Source organism: Fundulus heteroclitus, chromosome 19, assembly GCF_011125445.2.
Source record: "Fundulus heteroclitus isolate FHET01 chromosome 19, MU-UCD_Fhet_4.1, whole genome shotgun sequence".
Lineage (NCBI taxonomy): Eukaryota > Metazoa > Chordata > Actinopteri > Cyprinodontiformes > Fundulidae > Fundulus > Fundulus heteroclitus.
Genome location: NC_046379.1, coordinates 28,558,126 through 28,579,251, shown reverse-complemented (window position 1 = coordinate 28,579,251; position 21,126 = coordinate 28,558,126).

The following is a 21,126-nucleotide window of genomic DNA, read 5'->3' as shown; positions in this document are numbered from 1 at the left end:
TCCTGGTTTTGTCATGCAAAGTGGGGCCTTAGAGATACCTTCAGTGGAGCACCAGCTCCTGGATAAGTTAAGTAAGCCCCAACGGCTTAAAGAGATCAACTGGAATCCCCTCACACTCTTTCTCCTTCTGCTCACTCAAAGAATGGGCAACTGCATGAGATGGAGGCACACTCATGTGTGAAATAGACTCTTCATGACGCTGTTCTTTGGCCGTCTCATTTTGGGACCTTCGTCTTAATCCCCTGTGGATTTTCAGAAGAGGGAAGGCGAGGACAAGGTCTTTTCTTTGGTAACAGAGGGCAAGGGGCGGGGCAGTGGGCGAGGCCGATGAGCCCCATTGACAACAGTTGCCTGTCTGTAGAGATTTAGATGAAGATTTTATAAGAAATGGTCCGCCGAGCGGCAATGACCACCTAAAGAAAACAAAAAAAACCCTCTGCACTGCAGTTTCTTCCTCCCAGCTAATGCCTTGTGTTTGTGAAACTAACTGGTAAAAATCTAGTTTGGTGCTAACTGCATGTTTGGCTCAACAGATGTTCTGTCCATGTATGGATTCTAAAATCTAAAAAAGGTCACTCAAAATCTCGGAAGTGTAAGCCAACATAAAGAGAAAACTATCCCACTCTCCCAGAATACACTGTATGACACCAAGGTGCAGCTGAAATTCATCTGCACACATCAAGACTATGAAATACTAGAGTTGCACCAATTTATCAGCCAAAGATTGTAACCAATCAACCAATTAACTGACCTAAATGAAAAATCTTCCATAATTTTCTACATACAAACATGTCAGCTATCGGCATATATATAAATCAAATACAGATTAGCGACATATGCTTTGTTGCCTAAATTAGATCAATCCTATAATTCCTTCCTTTTCAGTAGAATTCCATATGCCGAAATCTGAAAATTATATTTCTTCTCTTTTGTGTCTATAGGTTGTTAGGAAAAAGCTGCAACCTGTCAAAGTCAAAATCTCCAGGCCTGAAAAGTTATCCAGAAATTTTGGTCAGGAAAAGTCTGATCGGTGCATCTATATCAAATACAAACTCTTTGTCTCTATGTTTATTTGATCATTTGGAAGTCATTAAATGGGTTATTTCATGTAATGGATGTATGTAAATAATTTACAGCCCTACAGTCATATTCATGGAATTCATGCTGGACCGTATATCACAAGTTGACCGGAATACAAAAATGTATTGTATGTTATCATGTACCTATTTAGGCTAGGCCTTAAGGCCAAAGCAGATATTGTTATACATGTGTTGATTTTAATCTATCAATTTAAAAAAAAGAAAGAAAACGAGGTCAGTCAGTGATGTAGACAGTCTGAGGATGAAACTGACTTCCTTTGGTTCCAGGGCATGTTTCTTATGATACCAATAAATATTATACAAAGAAAGAGAAAAAAGTAGCTTTAAGCTAGCTTCCAAGAACAAACTCTACCAGAAATATTTTTAATGCTGGTTTGATTAAAGGCTAACAATCCGTTACTATAGTTCCTGTAACAGATAATGCTCTTGTTTTGATTATTTACAATAGCAATCCAGGTTTGGTGGTCTGCCAGGGTGAAACTGCATATGAACGGTGAGTCCAAAAGGAACTAAAATTGCTAAACAGGAACAGGAGCAGAGGCGGGTTGTGAATAGGGGGCGCTAAGGCGTCACCCCCATTAAAATTGCAGGAGAAAAGTGTAGACACAGTAAACATTAAATATGAAATAAAAATATGTGATTGCATCTGTTCTCTTATAAAATGTGTCAGACCTTTGAGCAGCATTCCAATTCCACTTTAGGTTTTTTGTTATATTTTGTTTTGTGTGTGCCTACTTACATTTCAACAGCGAGGTGCGCTGGCCGGATGAGTATGTATGTTTTTAAACTTTTGGCGTCTTTGTGACTTCCTGCTGATTTCTAATTGGTTACTTAAAAATTCTCCTTGGAGCTTACAAAGCTGTGCCTGTGGCCAATCAGCACTTTTTATGTAATTTCCAATCCAATCAGATTACTTCATCGTTCTTGTGAAAGTCACACCCTTGGCAGGTTAGAGGTGCGGGCAAAAATGTCATTCTCACATGAGGCAAACGGAAAAGTCAGACTACAACAACAACACGACAGGAGAAGTGATGCTGCAAAAGAAAATTTGCTAATTTATTTACAACTAAATATTTTTTCAAGGCTTTTGCTGGAGGAAAAGAAAACAGACAAGGGAGTTTGGACCAGACTGACCAGACTTAAAAATCCAGCTGTAGGTGCCCGTAGATGGATGTCTGTGCTATGACATCCATTGGATTGGACATGTTGTTGGAACATCAGGATTTTTTCACCACATCAAGCCACACGTGGACCTACTCCATGCCAATCTCCAGAGGAACAACATAGATTCAGTCCACATAAAAAAGAGCATCCAGCAGGTCAAACAGGACATACCAAACATCATGCAATATGTAGTCCTCTAAGTAATGTGATTCTCCATTTTTCATCATTATCTCTTTCTCCTTTTTGATTGTTGTATGTCTTTTTTTAAAACATACTTTATTGATCCAGAAGGGAACTGTTTCTCTGCATTTAAGCCATCTCTTTTTAGGGAGCAGTGGGTGGCCACTTTGCAGCGTCTGGGGAGCTTCCTGTGGGCTAAGGGTCTTGCCCAGGGACCAAGAGTGGCAACCTGTGGGACATAAACCAAGGAACTTGCAGCCTCTACAGGACACAAGCGTCCCTGCTAGGCAACCACCCCCCCTTTAATTGAATGTTTAAATATTTATTAGAGGAATGTGTTTTGAAAAAAGTTATTTAATTATATTGTTGATGTTATTATCCAAAGTTGTTATTTTTATTCCTTTCTTCCTTATGCCTTAGTTTTCACTAAGGCCTGTTCGGACACTTTTTTCCCTGCTCTCTGCTTGCTTGCATTTTCCTGCCTTTTACTTTTTATCTCCTTTTTATCTCTTAACCTAAACCACAGAAAGTTGGATTTAGTTTTTATTTATTTATTTTCTATTTATTTTCTTTTACTTATTTTTTGATTTGGATTTTGAAAAGATGCCTTCCTTCAACACAATGGACTTTGACAAGCTTTTACAGAAGATAGCTGTTATGGAACTGAAAATCTGTCGACTTGAAGTGAATTATGATGTAAACGCCGCGAATGGAAATGATACGACCCTGCCCGTGATTCTGAGCGGTGACCACCAGCCCAGCGACTCAGCGAACAAACAGTTCCCTGAGGAAAATGAGAATCCCTGGACCACTCTGGGTGCAAGACCAAAGGACCAACGAACCCCACGCCTAGACAAAGAAAACTGGCCGAGACTACAGAGAGATGTCCCAGGACAAGGGAAACAACAGCGGGCTGTTCTCAAAACAAATGATAGGAGTAAACCTGCTGGAAATGCTGGAATTCCGTTACTAAACAGATTTGCTCCGCTCCAAAATGTGACCCAGGAGGACAAAAACCAGAGGTATGTCAACGATTTTCGTTCTAAGACATCAGAGAAAAGACATGCCACAGGGCCAAGGACCCTGATATTATGCAATGGTTCTGTAAGGGGGATTAAACATTTCTGTAACAAGAAAAATACAGAGGTGTTGATTTATAACGACGGGAACTGTGGCCTGGTGTCTGATTTAACAGACATCCTTCAGACAGACCTTCCAAGGGTCTTGAGAAAACGTCCGACCTTGGAAAACCTCATAATACAAGCTGAAGCCCTGAAGGACGTCAACCATATAAGAAAATCAGAAGTATTAAAAGAGGATTACATTCATTTGTTGAAACTTGTTGATGGCCTGAATGTCAAGGTTTTTCTTAGCGGGCCTCACGCACCCGCTAACTGCGGAGACGAGATTTTTTCCAGAATTCTGATGCTAAACATATTGCTGGAAAAAACATGCAAAGAAACAACTGTAACCTTCATAAACAACTTTAACATATTTTGGGAAAGAAGACATCTGTTCAACAGAGATCGTTTCTCTCTAAATAGGTCAGGTGCAAAACGGCTGATTTCAAACATCTTCTATGTGAACCATGCGTCATCAGCTTTGTTCCAAAACAAAGTACATCCAGTGCCAAAACAAATGATAAGCCCAGTGCAGCCCGAACAAGCCAAGATAAAGACGGCCAGAAAGATGACACAGAATGAGGCGTCAGAGCTACAGGACGATTCATCCCAGATCTCAGCAGGACAAGAACCTCCATCTTCACAAACACCGGTCCAGACTGGACCCGCCTCCCCTTCTTCTCCACAAAGCCCAGAAGTTCCTTTTCTGGAATTTTCTCATAACATGAACAAAGTATTTAAGATTGGCCTACAGATGACATCCTCTCCACATAGCCATTCTGCTGTGAATAAACCAGGATTCTCCAAAGGCCTCAGAGCCTCAGATCCTCCTCCTCCACGTATCACAGAACACTCTGGTACTGAGGAACTCCAAATTACTTCGCTGTGATACAGATCGGGCCCTGGCCACACGTTTATCAGACATGAGAGTTCCCAGCATCAGCCGGGGCCTTTCGCCGGAGATTATGGAATATCTGTGATAATACGTGGCAGAAATAAGAAAAACAAAAGGATAAACAGGAACAAATACTTAAAAATCATAAACTGTCAGATGCAACCTGTCACAGAGACATCATCAACCACTCAGTCATATAAACTGGGTTTATTAAATATTAGATCTCTGTCAGGAAAATCCCTTTTAATTAATGACTTCATTATTGACAATAATCTTGATGTAATGTTTTTAACAGAAACATGGCTGCATGAATTTAGTGAAGCAGCTATACTGATTAAGTCAACACCTCCAAACTACAATTTTCTTTGTGAGAGAGCAGACAGCAAAGGAAAGGTGGAGGAGTAGCAACATTGTTTAATGATTCACTAAAGTGTAAAAAGGTGTTTTTAGGAAAATTTGACTCTTTTGAACATTTGGCTCTCCAGGTAAAGGGCCCGATACGAACTATGTTTCTGAATGTGTACAGGCCTCCTAAGTCCACATCAAACTTTTTTTAATGATTTTAGTGACCTCCTGTCTGTGATATGTGTTGATTATGACTGTTTAATTATTGTGGGAGACTTCAACTTTCACATTGACAACCCTGAAGACAGAAGTGCAAAAGAACTGTGTGACACACTTAGAAACTTTGGTTTAACTCAGAATGTTAAACAGCCAACACACAAGCAGGGGCATATTTTAGACTTAATCATCACTAAAGGTCTAAAGATTTCACAGGTCAATGTAACTGATGTTGCCCTATCTGATCACTTTTCTGTTACCTTTGAAAGCATCATTTCCAGTGACTCATTTAGCCAAAGGGACATCGTAAGAAAACGCACCTTTAAGGACAATGCCGCGGAAACTTTTATTCAAGCTTACTCTGATACTTCAACCTTGGGCTGCAACTCAGTAGATGAGCTAGTAGATAACTTTCAGTCTAAAGTCTCAGACATCATTAACTGCATTGCTCCAGTCAAAGTGAAGTTTTTTTCCGGGAAGAAAAAATCTCCTTGGAGAAATGCTCCAGCAGTTAGAGGTGAAAAAAGGGAATGTCGGAAAGCTGAACGCAGGTGGAGAAAGAACTGACTCCAGGTTCACTACGACATCTATAAAGAGAGACTTTACAGATATAACTTACAACTGAAAAATGCAAGAGAATCTTTCTTCTCTGAGATCATCAAGAAAAACATTAATAATGCTCGTGTCTTATTTTCCACAGTTGACAGGCTAACAAATCCTCCTGTGTCCGTGACTTCCGAACTCCACTCCACCAGGGCCTGCAATGAATTTGATAACTTCTTTACTGAAAAAATCCTAAAAATTAGAGGATCACTTTGTACTACCATATCAACACCAGAACCAATGCTTTATTCAGCTGGAACTATTTCTGACAAAATGTCCCATTTCAGCGAAATAAACCACAAAAGCTTAGAGCAGATCATTCAGCAGTTAAGTTCCTCCTCCAGCTGCCTTGATGTTCTACCCACAGCTTTCTTTAAAAAAGTTTTACCTGGCATAGCGTCTGATTTGACCCAGATAATAAACACGTCCCTTCTGTCAGGTGTTTTCCCCCAGTCCCTAAAAACAGCAATTATCAAACCACTGCTGAAAAAGAACAATTTAGACAAACCTCTACTCCAGAACTACAGGCCCATCTCAAACCTCCCCTTTATCAGTAAGATTATTGAAAAAGCTGTATTTCAACAATTAAACACCTTCTTAACAACGACCAGCCGCTTTGACGTATTCCAGTCAGGTTTCCGTGCTCACCACAGTACAGAGACCGCCCTTATCAAGGTGTTTAATGACATCCATATAAATACAGACTGTGGAAGAACCACCGTGCTGTTACTATTGGACCTTAGTGCAGCATTTGATACTGTTGATCACTCCATTCTGTTAGAACGCCTGGAGAACTGGGTCGGCCTCTCTGCTACAGCTCTCCACTGGTTTAAATCCTACTTAAAGGACAGGGACTTTTTTGTATCAGTAGGTAACTTTACATCCCAGACGACAAAAATCACATGTGGAGTTCCCCAAGGGTCCATCCTGGGTCCCCTCCTCTTCAATATCTACATGCTACCTCTAGCCCAGATAATAAAAAATAACAACATCAGCTACCATAACTATGCAGACGACACACAGCTTTACATCACCATGTCACCAGGTGACTATAAACCAGTTCAAGCACTGAGTAAATGCCTAGAAGAAATCAATACGTGGATGTGTCAAAATTTTCTTCAGTTGAACAAAAACAAAACAGAAGTAATAATTTTTGGACCAATAGAGGAGAGATCAAAAGTTAGCACACAGCTTCAGTCACTTCAACTAAAAACCACTAATCAGGCCCGAAACCTGGGTGTAGTGATGGACTCAGACCTGAACCTTCAAAAGTGTCTAAAGACAATTACAAGGTCGGCTTTTTATCACCTGAGGAACATTTCCAGGATTAAAGGACTGATGTCTCAGCAGGATCTGGAAAAACTAATCCATGCGTTTATATTTAGTAGAATTGATTACTGCAACGGTGTTTTCACAGGTCTGCCTAAAAAGTGGATCAGACAGCTGCAGCTGATCCAGAACGCTGCTGCCCGCGTTCTCACTAAGAGACTAAGAAAGTAGAGCACATAACCCCAGTTCTAAAGTCCTTACACTGGCTCCCTGTATCTCAGAGAATAGACTTTATAATACTTCTGTTAGTCTATAAATCCTTAAATGGCTTAGCACCTAAATACATCACAGATTTGTTATCAGTGTATCAACCCTCCAGACCACTCAGGTCTTCTGGCTCCAGCCTACTCCACATACCTAGAACCAGAACTAAACAAGGAGAAGCAGCATTTAGTTCCTATGCTCCACTTATCTGGAACAAACTTCCAGAAAACTGTAAAAGTGCAGAAAGCCTGAGTTCCTTTAAATCGAGATTAAAAACACATTTGTTTAGAATTGCCTTTGAATGTTCAAGTTAAAATGTTTTACTGTTTTCAAATGTTCTTTTTTGTTTCTATACTATCCCTACTTGCTTTTATTCTGTTTTATTTTCCTATATTTTAATCATGTAAAGCACTTTGCATTGTCTCTGTACTGAATTGTGCTATATAAATACATTTGCCTTGCCTTGCCTTGCCTTCACTCCAGCTGATTGGTTTTCGTTGATAATTCTCACCCGTTTGTCATGTAGCTGATTATGATGTTTTTTCTACGTTACTCTGACTTAAACTCTGTTGTTGCCTTCCTGACTGCTCCATGCTCGGAAGTTTCTTTGTTTTCATCGTTAAATCCATCCATTCATCATCATGCCTCTGCCTCGCCACTGTTGCACCTTGGGTCCGCATCGTTACCATGACAATGGTCATGTTGTAGAGATGTTCCAGCCTATCAACTAATCACATCTATTTTTGTGGGAGCTTTTATTTTGATAAACATTATTGCAGTCGTAGTCGTCAAAAATAGTTTCATATGTGTTTCCAAAATCATGCAGAAACAGAGGGTAATAGTGTCAACAAATGAAGTTAATGTGTTAACTTAAAGCTATAGTGGGTAATCCTGCTCAGAAACACTTTTTGCAATACTGGGTAAAATGGTCCTTCCATCCTGAAAGTGGTGAATACATTATACATGCAGTCATAAAAAGGAGGTCAAAAAATCGCTTTCCATGGGAGCTGCAGGCCTGTAAAAACTCTGTCAAATCCATGCCCCTCGGTCTGAAGGGCATGGATTTGACAGAGTTTTGGTCCTGCTCTCATCCCCTCTGTTCCTCGAGTTGCGGTTGTATCACCACATCTATTGGTTATCCCATATTCCAATCATTCTGACGCGCACGCATAACGCCAATGTCCGTGCTCATTGCTTCATTGTTTCATTGCTGGCTGCGTATTCGTACTTCTAGTGTTTATGTATCCGGTTAGGTAAGCGGCTAGGTTAGCGGTTAGCTTAGGAGCAAGGCCATGCCTCTACCCCACCTCTAATCACCTAGCAGTCTGTTTATGCTGAGCTCACCTATGTTCTCAGTCTGTCATGTCCTCTATCATTGTCACCTCATCCTTCTTCCTTCCCTTCATCTCATCATCCTCATCCTTTTTTCTTTGTCTATCTGGGGGAGGGGGTCCTAAATGGGCTTGAGAAGAAGCCATTTCCTGAGGACTACACCCCCCACGCTGTGTTTTATCCTCCCAAGGCTTCAAGCAAGTCTCCTCAGATGATCCAATCCTCCCTTCCGGTTCATCCCGTGTCCTCGACCCCTTTCTTCAGTAAATAATCTTGTATCTTTGTGGTTCATTCCTTACCAGGGAAGATGAAATTAATAAAAAAAAAAAATTCTCCTCTATATATTTTGTAATCTTCTCTCTAAAGGTATCCAACACCATTCTGGGACGCACCAGGGAGCGCCTCTCCTACCCAATGCTGAATGAAAGAACGCTGGAGACAGAACTGGGCCTGTTCTACAGCAAAGAAGAGTTTAGAGCTCGCTGTGGCACTGTGGGCCTATTCCAGTTGATCACAGAGAGCAATCTTGAAGAGATATTTTCAGAAACTATCCCTCTTTGAAAGATCATAATTACCACAGTCAAGACCACAGCAGAAGCTAAGAGGTGCCTCTCAACCTTAAAAGGAGCACAAACATGTCTCAGAAACACCATGAGCCAGGAGAGGCTGACTGCACTGGCCATGCTCTCCATGGAAAAAAGACTTGTTTGGAAGAAAAAAACCCGGATTTCTATCAGAAAGTTGTTGAAAATTTGATGAGAAGATGCAGAGGGGAGGCAAATTTATGTTCAAGTATAGTTCAGTATAATCCTTGTTTCTAGTCACCCCCCAAGAAGTTTGTTTTTTGTTGTATAGTCATTCACTTCTGCATGAATCTTCACGTTAATGGATTAAAGTTCCAAGCTACAACAATTTGTGAGTATCTTTTCCATTTAAAATCTAACCTAATTTGTCTTAAACATTGGAATTACATAATCAGATTAAAGTTTGAATGATACCGCGTAAATGTGCAGTCAATGGTCAAACAAAATATTTTGAATATCAAACATTTCTATGGTAGGCAAGGGAAAATATAACAGTTTTGCAATATCAACACAAACATTTAACACAGTGAAATAAGGAGCAGCAACTACAAAATAAAATGCTTGTTAATAGTACACATCTCACAGCTAGTTCTTGAAGTTTTCTCACAGCACATGGATAAAAGCTATTTTTAAAACAGGATGTGCAGGTTTTTGAGGACCTAAGGTGCCTTCCAGAGGCCTGCCAGGTGAGAAGATTCTGTAAAAAAAAAATCTCTCCTGATTTTCGCAGCATGTTGGTGACACCATGTCCTATATATGTCCTTTAGTCTTTGATGCTGAGTCCCAAGGATTTTCTGTGCTGCTGCTGTGACCCTCTGTTGGGTCTTTTTGTCAGCCGCCGTGCAGCTAACAACCCACACAGTCATGTTGTGGGCGAGAACACTTTCAACTGAATTCCAGTATGTGCCCAGGTAGTTGAAGGAGGACATCTCTTTCTTCCGTATCACCAGTGATGTGAAGAGGAACAGGGTATCCTCCTCGTCTCCTGAAGTTAATATTCATCCCTTTGGTTTTGGAGATTAGCATCAGTTGACATGATCCAATGACTTGTATTCAAAACAGAAACGCAATGATTATGCCTACTTTATTTCCTTTTATTTTAATGTGCATCTTTAAACATAATTAGAGAATAAACACCTGATAAATTCAGTAATAGAGGCCAAGTGATTATTGCATAGAACATCGGGCCTTTTTGCCAGCCTGCAGGGAACTATTTAACATATCTGTTTGTGTAGCTGTAGGTGGAGCTCCTTTATGATCTGCCTTTCGTTCTTGTTTCATGCCTGGAAATACTTTAAAAAAGCCAAATGTGACAATTTTCTAAGTGAGGAAAATTGAGAGCCTTGTCTAGGGAACTGAGTGACCGTGCACAGCAACATGGGGATTAAAGGTCTTTAAACTGTACAGACAGTCAGACACTTTTAGTGTTTGAAACCGTAACTTTTTAAACATCTTAGTGTAACTTGACACCAGTAAAAGGCCTTGTTGTATGTCTGAAACCCTCAAAATGTGTGAACACACACACACTCTCCCACCCCATACAAACATAGTCAGGGAAATGTACAGTGCACACAATTTCAATTCATGTCGCTCATTTTACACATTAATTCTTGTCTATTAATGTGTAAACTGCTCATAAAATGCAGTCATAGATTTATGATGACATAAATTTGTTGACATCATTATTTTTACGGAATGAAAATGATTACTCATTCTTTACTAATCTATTTATAATTCTATAAATACTCCTGCCAATAACTTGATGTCGACAAAAAAAAAGACCAAAATAACATGAAATATATAGACACACACAATATTTATGCACACCAAACAAGAACTTGTGTGGAGTTATGTAGATATTTGGCCTTTTAGAACAAAAATAACGTAAAATCCCACTAGATAGGAAGGCAAGAAAGTAATTATTTACAAAGGTTCAGGGGAATCTGGCATACAGTTTTAAGAGAAAAAAAGAGAAAACAAATCTGATTGTTTTGTGTTGGAATATTGTGAAGGGAATATCTCGCCTTCATCCATCACTGATGCTGAAAATATTTTTTTAATTAGAAGTTAGTGTTTAAAGTCCTGATGGGTTTCTGTTGCAACTTAACAGTAGGCTTTTGTTTTTTTCTGCTTAGGAGGTTTTGTTCATCATGTTAGCATATACAAAACAATTGATATTCTAATATAGCACATAAAGACATCTCTGTGTCCAAGAACAAGCTCTCCTAACTAGCTCATGCTATAAGGACCACGATACAGGCTTAGGACTGCTGTCTATATTATCGTGTGTCTGTCCCTATTACATAAATAATACTGGTGAGCTTCAGCTGTTGTTAAGGGCGCTTAAAGGAAGAGGCTTTTTTTAGAGATCTACAAAGTCTTTAGCTACCAGCTAGCTGACGATTTAACAGCAGCAAACTACTGTCTGAATGATTATGGCCGGATAAAACTAGCCTCTTCTGTCCTCCAGGGGACTACAGGCTAAAGCAGAAAGTACACAAAGATGCGGTGTCATCTTAAAAGTACAGATATCTCATTATGCCTTGGGGAACATGCCCTATATGCGCATGTTCCCCAACACGAGCAGTGGTTCTCTGCAGCTCCTCCAGAGTTACCTTGGCCCCTTTTGATTGGTTCTCTCATCTCAAAACCAGTTCAGGTAAATGTCTCTACAATGCTTAATGTTTAAAGCTTTAGATCTTGTTTTCCTAACCTAACCCTGCTTTAATCCTTCCCGCATTTTTAATCCTGGCCTGTCTGCTGTGTTCTTCTGACTTCCTCATGCCGTTTGTTGAAGGATGTTTTCCAACAAACCTCTGAAGCTTTAACAGAATACCAGGATTCATACTGAGAACAAATCCCACACAGGTGGACATTAGATGACTTCTGAAGTTAACTGGTTAAACTGGGCTCTATTATCAGGTCAAAGGGGCTACACTATGTATTTATCACCAGATTTCTCTTCCACTTCAACAAATGACTAGTTTGTGTCATTTTACCACATAAAAATCACAAATAAATGCTGTGAAGTTGGTTGTTGGCTCAGGACAAAATATGAAAAGATGAAAGAGGTGTAAAGTTATTTTAAGGCATTGTAAACACAGCCAGAAATGACTCACGAAATATATTGACACAGTGACATCTTCTGCGGGTTAACCTCTAGTCCTAAATATTCTGAGACAATATTTACAGAGATCAGTGGAGCCCTTTTCCACTTGAAAGACACTTGAACGAAACGCAACCTTGCATTTTCAATTTTAAACAATTATGGTCTGTTTAAGCCAAAACACTGCAAGATCTATCTGGCTGTGATATTGTGAGCCACTGAGAACAGCAGAAAGACAATCGAGAGTACTGTGTGTAGCCTGGGGGACATTAATTGACTTTTTATCTGTTTTATGCCATAATGAAGCCTTACACATTAGCGCAGATAGAGCTGCAAAGACTTTGCCGAGCAGGGATAATTACTGCTGCGGCTGACTTTGTAAATGAAAAAGAAGGCGAAGAAAGTTCTACATGTTTCAAATGTGTCCCTGTTTCCACATATCTGGTTTAAATGAATGGGTCTTTAACAGGTTCCTGCATAGCATTGAGTATCTGCAGGACAGTGGGCCCTGAAGACCAGTGTTTGAAACCACCGCATAGGACCACAGAGGCCCTAATGAGCTTAAGCATCTTTGCTGACTATTCCTGTTGCAATTAAAATATTCTCAGGAATACGCAAATTGATCTCAGCTTTATCCACCAAGGAGAATGGAAGGAGGATTCAAATAGTCACCTCGTCATTAGAGTCATAGATGACAAGCTATGAATAAGTGGTCAGCAAAAGCCACAGCATGGTTAAAGTTCTGGCGAGGCAAATCTTTAGGAATATGTGAATGTAAGAAATCTGTAAGACCCAATACCAATAAAAGCAGGAAAAGCTTGTCAGAAAGATCAACTGGGGAAACACAAACCTGGGAGTACAGCGTTGTGGATAAACATTCGACCCCTTTGTAAATTTATTTTCTTTTTCCTTTTGTAAAAACTGATTTTAATGTCAGAGAAAAATGAAATGAATAGGTCCGTGTATCTTTTGGTCATTGGATTTTTGTTTCAGAAACAGGAATTGAAAAAACATAAAACAAATGGCCGTTTGATTTTTGTTTTAAAATACACAAAAGAAAATCGAAATACAAAGCGTTTCTCTTTTTCATTGTCAACAAGGGAAAAGTGAATTTTGAAAAATGATTTGAATTGAATTTTACATTTCGGGTAAGAAAAAACAAAAATGGTTTAAAACATAAACGAAAAAGAGGCTCATTTGTTCATTTCTGAGACCGGAAGTGGTCACTTATGCGTTGCAAAAGCCCCACATTTTTAAGAATAAAATGTCTTAAGAACCTTACGCGGATTTGATTTTAGACAAGACAAAACAAGGCTTGTCATCCATACAAATCTCAGTCCAGATCTCCCAGGTGAGAGGGGGAGTAAGACGATATTCTTTAAGAAAAGTGAGGCGATTTTCCAATGAACATAAATGAGTTTACTGCGGTCAAGCCAGCCGCCACTGGGGACACGGCAGTCATGCCAGCCCTCCCTTGGTTTTGAAGGTTATAATATGCGAGCACCATGCATTACTGTAGTAATGCCTGAGACTACTTTCCAAAATAAAAGCAATGTGTTTGACGTGTATCAACCTATTCTATTCTTTGTTTTGTTGCACATATGGACATCAGTTACTTGAAATAATTTCTCCTGGCCTCCTGGTGAATATGGAAATGTGTATTTTGGTCATAGTCACTGTTTAGCCTGAATAATTACTAAAAAAAATAGCAAACAGCCTTAAACAGGCTTGCTGTTGCAATGACTCGGATAAAAATCTCTCTATATATTCACTTTGACATAAGTTACAGATAATGTTGCTACTAACCCTTATGTTTTAAGGGAAAAGTTTTGATTTAGCATGACAGTAGAACACCTCCAGAGGCTGCTCAACAAAGCTCATTAAGATTTGATGTGGAATTTCGAAATAAAAGACTGTTCCAACATAAGTATATACACTATATTGCAAAAGTATTCATCCCACCATCCAAATTATTGGAATCAGGTGTTCCAATCACTTCCATGGTCACAGGTGTATAAAAACTATGCATGCAGACTGTTTTCACAGACATTTGTGAAAGAATGAGTTGCTCTCAGGAGCTCAGTGAATTCCAGCATGAAGCTGTGATAGGATGCTACCTGTGCAACAAATCCTGTTGTCAACTTTCCTAGCTCCTAAATATTCTTGAGTCAACTGCTGTATCATAAGAAAATGGAAGTGTTTGGGAATGACAGCAACTCAGCCATGTAAACTGTCAAAGCAGGGTCAGTGGATGCTGAAGCACATAAAGCGTAGAGGTTGCCAACTTTCTGCAAAGTCAAACACTACATGCCTCCAAACTTCATGTGGCCTTGAGATTAGCTCAATAACCAGGAGAACGGTGCTGGTCTGACTTCATTGTGCCAAGTGTAAAGTTTGGCAGAGGGGGGATTATGGTGTGGGGTTGTTTTTCAGGAGCTGGGCTTGGCCCCTTAGTTCCAGTGAAAGGAGCTCAACCCGATAGAACACCTCTGGGATGAAATAGAGCGGAGACTGAGAGCCAGGCCTTGTCGTACAACATCAGTATGTGACTTCACAAATGTGTTTCTGGAAGAATTTTCCAAAATTCCCATAAATATACTCCTAAACTTTGTGGACAGCCTTCCCAGAAGAGTCGAGGGCAGGTGAGTGAATCCTTTTACAATACAATATAGTGTATATTAGGTTTCTCAGTGTACTGGAAACTAAATAGTTTTTGTTATACACAGAGAAGAATAATCATTAATATGAATTAAAAAAATCATAGCCAGTCTAAGAAGAAAGCACACAGAACATTTTTGTTGTTGTTGTGATCTTTTCTATAATTTGGACAAAAGAGACTCTCAATGGAACTTTGTCTTATTTGTTATTGGCTGAATAAATTTACCGCTTAAAGCCTAGTTTTCTGGGAAAGAAGGATGGCCAAGAATCAGAGAGGGTAAGTAGGCCTATGTCTTTAAGATACAACAGTTAGATTCTGTCTCTTATTTTCAATATGAGAAGCCATATCATAAACGATTATCAAAGTTTTATGAATACCGGGCTTGTTGAACTGCAACATAAGAACATCATCCAGCTTTTTTGTATATTTGTGATAGCCCCCCCCCCACACACACACACACGCACACACGCACACACACACACACACACACACACACACACACACACACACACATACTTTTGATAAACTTTAAGGTTGTTTTATGTTTTTAATCCAGTTTCACATTTTTAAAAGTAACAAATCTGTTATCAAAAGAAAAGTATTTATTGAACCTGAATGTTAAGGTGTGTTTTCCATTGATTGCATTCTTCTTCAACAATAGCTGTATGCTACCCTTTCAGAATATTAACAGTGACAACATCAGATGTGGATGCAATTTGTTGAGCAACATCTGGAGGTGTTCTACTGTCAGGCTGAAGTGACTATAACCACTTAAAACGTACCAATTAGTAGTAACAATGACAGCAACCTAGGTCAAATTGACTTAACGTAGAGCAATTTGGATAAAGAGAATTGTAAAATCTTACGCTGAGTTGCTTTTATTTTTAAATTTTTACTGAAAACTTACATTGTAGTAGCAACATTGACAGCAACTTAGGTCAAACTGACTTAACAAAACAAATCTGTTATCAAAAGAAAATTATTTATTGACCCTGAATGTTAAAGGCATACTATGCAACATTTTTCAGTTAATTAATGTGTTCCATACCGTTTTGGATGATTAAATGGGTCATTTCAGGTCGAACAAAGGTTTTCTCGGCCGCCCTGGTGGTCTGTGGGGGAAATACCGTACTTGCAACTGCAAGAGCTCTCGGCCCGCACCCACATGCTCAGAAGTCTGGTACAAGACCGCGAGAGTCGGTCTTGCTTTACGGAGAGAACTCCATGTGTTTTTGCCCTGCCATTCCCTATATGCACGCGCGAAAGCAACAACAAAGAACTGCGTGTTAACGTCACATAAACATGCAAGTGCTTTATTATTATTATTATTATTATTATTATTTATTTATTTATTTATTTATTTGTTTATTTATTTATTTTTTTGAATGTTGGCGAGGCGGTAGCGTGAGTTTGGCGAGGCAGCCGCTTCGCCAAGATAGCGCTGCGGGAAACCTGATATTCATACTTTCACTGTGTTAGTCATTGTTTTTTCTGCCGTTTTTTCCACTTTTCGTTGCGTTCGCCTGTCTGCTAAGCTCAAAACAACCGCGCCTGGCTTGATGGAGAAACCAGAACAGCTGAGCATCTTTATGACAGTGCGCTTTTACTTTTGCCCTCTGGGGGGAGCCTCGCTGGAAAATTAACCCCGGTTGCATAGTATACCTTTAAGGTGTGTTTCCATCCATGGTGGATAAAAAGAGATTTTGGAGAGCTTTTATTTTGAAATTCCACATTGTGTAGATGGATTTCGATGAGTAACATCTCGAGATCTTAACCTGTTATCTCCAAATGAAAGTAGTCACTTGGGAAAACAAATTGTTTTAGTATCCCTGTGCAAATTCTCATTTATTCAGGTAATCGCAACAGCAAGCCTGTTTAAGCTTGCATGCTATTGTTTTAGTATTTATTTAGGCTAAATTCTGACCAGAATATATATTTCCATATTTACCAGCAGACCTCAATAATAAAGAATATTACATAAAACTGAAATAAAGTATGTAAACCAACTGTAGTCGACATGTGTAAAAAATAATAATAAAATAAGCTGATGCACATCAAACATATTGCTTTTATTTTGGAAAGTAGTCTCAGACAGCAGGAAACACGACCGGTTTCCGGAATATGAACAAACGAGCCGTTTTTCCGTTTCTGTTTAAAAGCATTTTTGTTTTTTGTTAACCGAAATGGAAAATTAAATTCAAATCATTTTTCAAATTTTACTTTTCCCTTTTTGACAATGAAAAAGAGAAACGCTTTGTATTTCGATTTTCTTTTTTGTATTTCAAAACAAAAATCAAACGGCCCTTTGTTTTTGTTTTTTCAATTCCTGTTTCTGAAACAAAAATCCAATGACCAAAAGATACACGGACCTGAATAGTTACAAAACGCAGTTTTCCAAATATTATTGAATTAATTGAAGGAAAAAATACCTATCCATTTAGGATGTTGTTTTTTTAAATGCAGTATTAGTTCAATGTCATAGGCATCACGCCTTCTAGGTAGTTCTACTTTAGCTTTGTCAGTCCACAGAACATTTTCCCAGAAGTCCTGGAGATCATCTCATCAGCATGTTTTCTTCAAATGTTAGATGGCCTTTGTGTTCTTTGAATGCCGCGGTTTTTGCCTTGGAACCCTGAAACGGCATATTTTTACAGTCTAGCGTCTCTTTCTCATAGATGAACCACAAGCACTGAATTAGATGTTCTGGGTTCTTTTGTGACCTCAAGGTCGAGTCATCAATGAGTGCCTGCAGTAGTGAATTTTTTTCTCCATTTGTAGAAAATGAATCTCCCTGTGGCTGACTGGAGTATCAAAGCATTAGAAATGGCTTTAAAACCCATCCCAGACTGATAGATACCAGTGACTGTGTGTTTTTTTTTTTTTAACATTTTCCTCAATTTCCATATGACGGGAGAATGAGAAGATATTGTTACTCTTTCAGCCTATTTTATGTTGTCAGATCATTTATTTTAAAGGGATTCATTGATTTGACAGGTATGGTAAGAATCTATGGAGGGAAATTTCCGTCCATGTGTTTGTATTTGCGTTCCCGCAGCTTTGCCAAAAGTTCTCTGAGCAACATTAAGAACTACTCGTTTGTTTCCTCGTTTATCGCTTAATTAATTTTCAACTGTTGAGTCACGAGTCCTGACGATCAATATTAATCACCGCTGCAGACTGGGACCCACTAATGAGATCAGATTAAGGAAGGGAATTACACCCGCTGCTGCCACCAATGATTGGAAATCACAGAGTATCCCTCTGTGCAATTAAAAGGCCATTTAAATAGCGCCCATATACCCTGTTTCTGTTGGTGACAGAAACAGGGTATATGCTTCCACTCTGTTGGATGCATTTTAGACCAGAACGCAACAGCTATGACTGAGGGTGGTGCAGTTTTAGTTTTTCTCCACACAAACGGTTTAGCATGAAGGACCAAACAGTTGCATCTTGATCTGATTAGAGCATCTTCTTACAGACATTTGCACTGTCCCTTGAGAAAAACTGCAAAGAGGACTTCTTGTTGGTTTTCTTTTTACGGTGGCAATCTTCTCACCAAAGGATCTGATTGTTGTGGCGCCAACAGATTCTGCCACCTGAGCGATGGATCTCTGCAGCTCCTCCGCAGCCCTGCATTGTGTTAAGCTGCAAATGGGACTTTTTTATGATTTCGGTGGGCAGCCATGTGTTTTTTAATCCATTGTGCTAATATGGTCGAGACACATCCACAGCACATTCTGGCAAACATATTGGTTTTAAAAGGGAGAATGAATTATTGAGAACTTAAATCATTTAGCACAGTTTGAAGAATGCCAGAATGTAGGCTTTAAAGCGTTCATACAATAAATTCATTATAAATGGATGAAATAAATAATTTTTACGCAATTAAAATTTCACATTTAAACAATTGTGCATTCATGTTTTTCAGTATGTATTTCCAATTGTGTTAAAATGATTCTGTTTATTTTTGATCCAATAGAATCAGATTCAGGATCCAATTAAATGATAAGACGACAAAAAAAAAAAAAAAAACATTCAATCATGTGATGCCAGCTAGTAAAAAGCTTATTTTTTTGTCAAAAGCAGATATCTACATGGAGTCCAACTATGATGTGTGCTAGTGTTTCTGTAGCAGCCCAGGTGACCTGGATAACTGGTTACGCTAAACCTGGCTTATGGTTTGCTTGAAATTGGTGCAATATATTTACTTGGTGGGAAATGCAAAGCAAACAAATACATTTTCTGGCAAAAAAAAAGAGAAGAAGCAAGGACATGGAAAACAATAAGCCACTTTAAGTGTGTACAGAGATGCAAAGGGTTTTTATCGAGTGATTTTTGCTGTATTGAGCAGCTTTGTGCCATTATAAATCACATCCTGTTTCGACGAGCCCTCCAGTTTGAGTGATACACATTTAGAATAAATCAGATGACACAGATCCTGTGCTTCAGTGGGATCCTGACGGAACATCTTCCAACCAGAAATCCTCCAGTCTTAAACTCTTCTCCCACATCATTAGAGCTCACCTTGAATACAATGTTTCCCCTGATCCTGATTATCTCGCCAGGCTATTGTGACCTTGCGTTGAAACTAAACTCCTGTTCCGTCTCCAGGTGAGGAGAGAGGTCGGGAAATCGGGTCAGGAAGAGGGGAGGAATATTCTCACAAAGATAAAGCTGCTCACTTTAAAATGTTTCCATGAAAACAGGAAGATGGAGTTTGACCCCGACTAAACCTCCCTCTCATACAACTAATCACGATACTAAACATGACGTGTTTTTCACAATACTGTAGGAATCTGTCTGCGTTTATCCCTCCATGTGTCATTTTATTGTCCAGAAACCGGAACACCTAGACACGGTGAGAAGCCCTGTTGTCTTTTAGCAGAGGAAAAACACTGTGGCTTCTAAAAGTTTTCACACACCGAACTTTTTGATGTGTTCTCAAATTATAACCACATACTTGAATGTATTTTAATAATATTTCATTTGAAAGACCAACACTAAGTAGTGCATGATTGTCAAATGCAATGGACTTTTCCTTTTTCTTTTTTTTCTGCAAATAAAGGTTGAACAGTGTAGTGTATATTTCTGTACCTCCTTTGCTACTATTTTGTAGAACCAGCTTTTGCAGAAATTGCAGCTTTCTGGGTATGTTTCATACAGCTTCTCATAGAAACAGCTTTTTTCCCCCCTCTTAGTCTTTGTAAGGCAACTCAAGTGCAGTCTGATTGGCTGGAGAGTGTAGGTAAATATCAATTATCAAGTCTTGCCACAGATTCTTAACTGGATTTAGATCTGAACTTTGTCCGGACCTTTCAAAAACATGAATAGGATTTGATCAAAATAAAAAGGAGGTAGGAGTTTGCCCTGTAACTGGTTGGTTGCTGGTTCAAACCCCTGCCCTATCCATCTCAGTTGTTGTGTCCTTGGGCCTTGCCTGATGCTTGTGGTCAGAGGGCCCGGAGGCGCTGGTTGTATGGCAGCTCTTCCTCTGTCAGTCTGTCCCAGGGCGGCTGTGTAGCTCACCACCGTCAGCGTGTTAGTGACTGACTGTAGCCTCGGACTTGATAAAAAAGTTTTTAGCATCCTTCAACAGGTTGTCTTCCTGCATTGTGCTTTATTCTGACCAACAAACAGCAGCCCTACTACATGCCCACACATCACGTTGGGTATGTAGGTTAGTTTTCCTCCTGTCTCCAAATGCTTTTACGCTGCTAATTAGGTAGGTTGCAAAGACAATTGTTTGTGCTGGATTTTATTTACGGTAAAACAGAGTTAAAAAAAAGTCTGAAATCACATGCGCCCGGCTCTTTATTCGTAAAAAATACTCTCAAAAGACAGCCTAAAGTTTGCGATTGTAACATGATAAAGTCCGGTCGATACAATCGGTTAAACATTGCACTGGACGTTACAGGTGAAAATGACTTCCTTTTTCCTGCCATAAACTCGTACTAAACTGAAACACACTTTGATAATTTCCTAATTTGCTTTGGAGGTACGTTTGCACTTCCTGGTTTAAAAAAGAGGCCTAGCGTGGAATAAAGGAGCGTCGTGTCCTGGAACAGTGAGTGTCTGGATAAGCTTATTGCTGTGGGCAAGAATTACCTGTACGGATCCTGGAGGGGGTCAAACTGAAGATGTCTCTGACTATAAAAAATAACTCTTATCTCCTTCAGGGGCAGCCATGAATCAAACCTGCTAACCATACATGTCTCCTGAATGAAAAACGGAGGCAGACAGTTTCTATATTTGCAACTGCACCAGGTGGTGCACTAAAAATACAATATC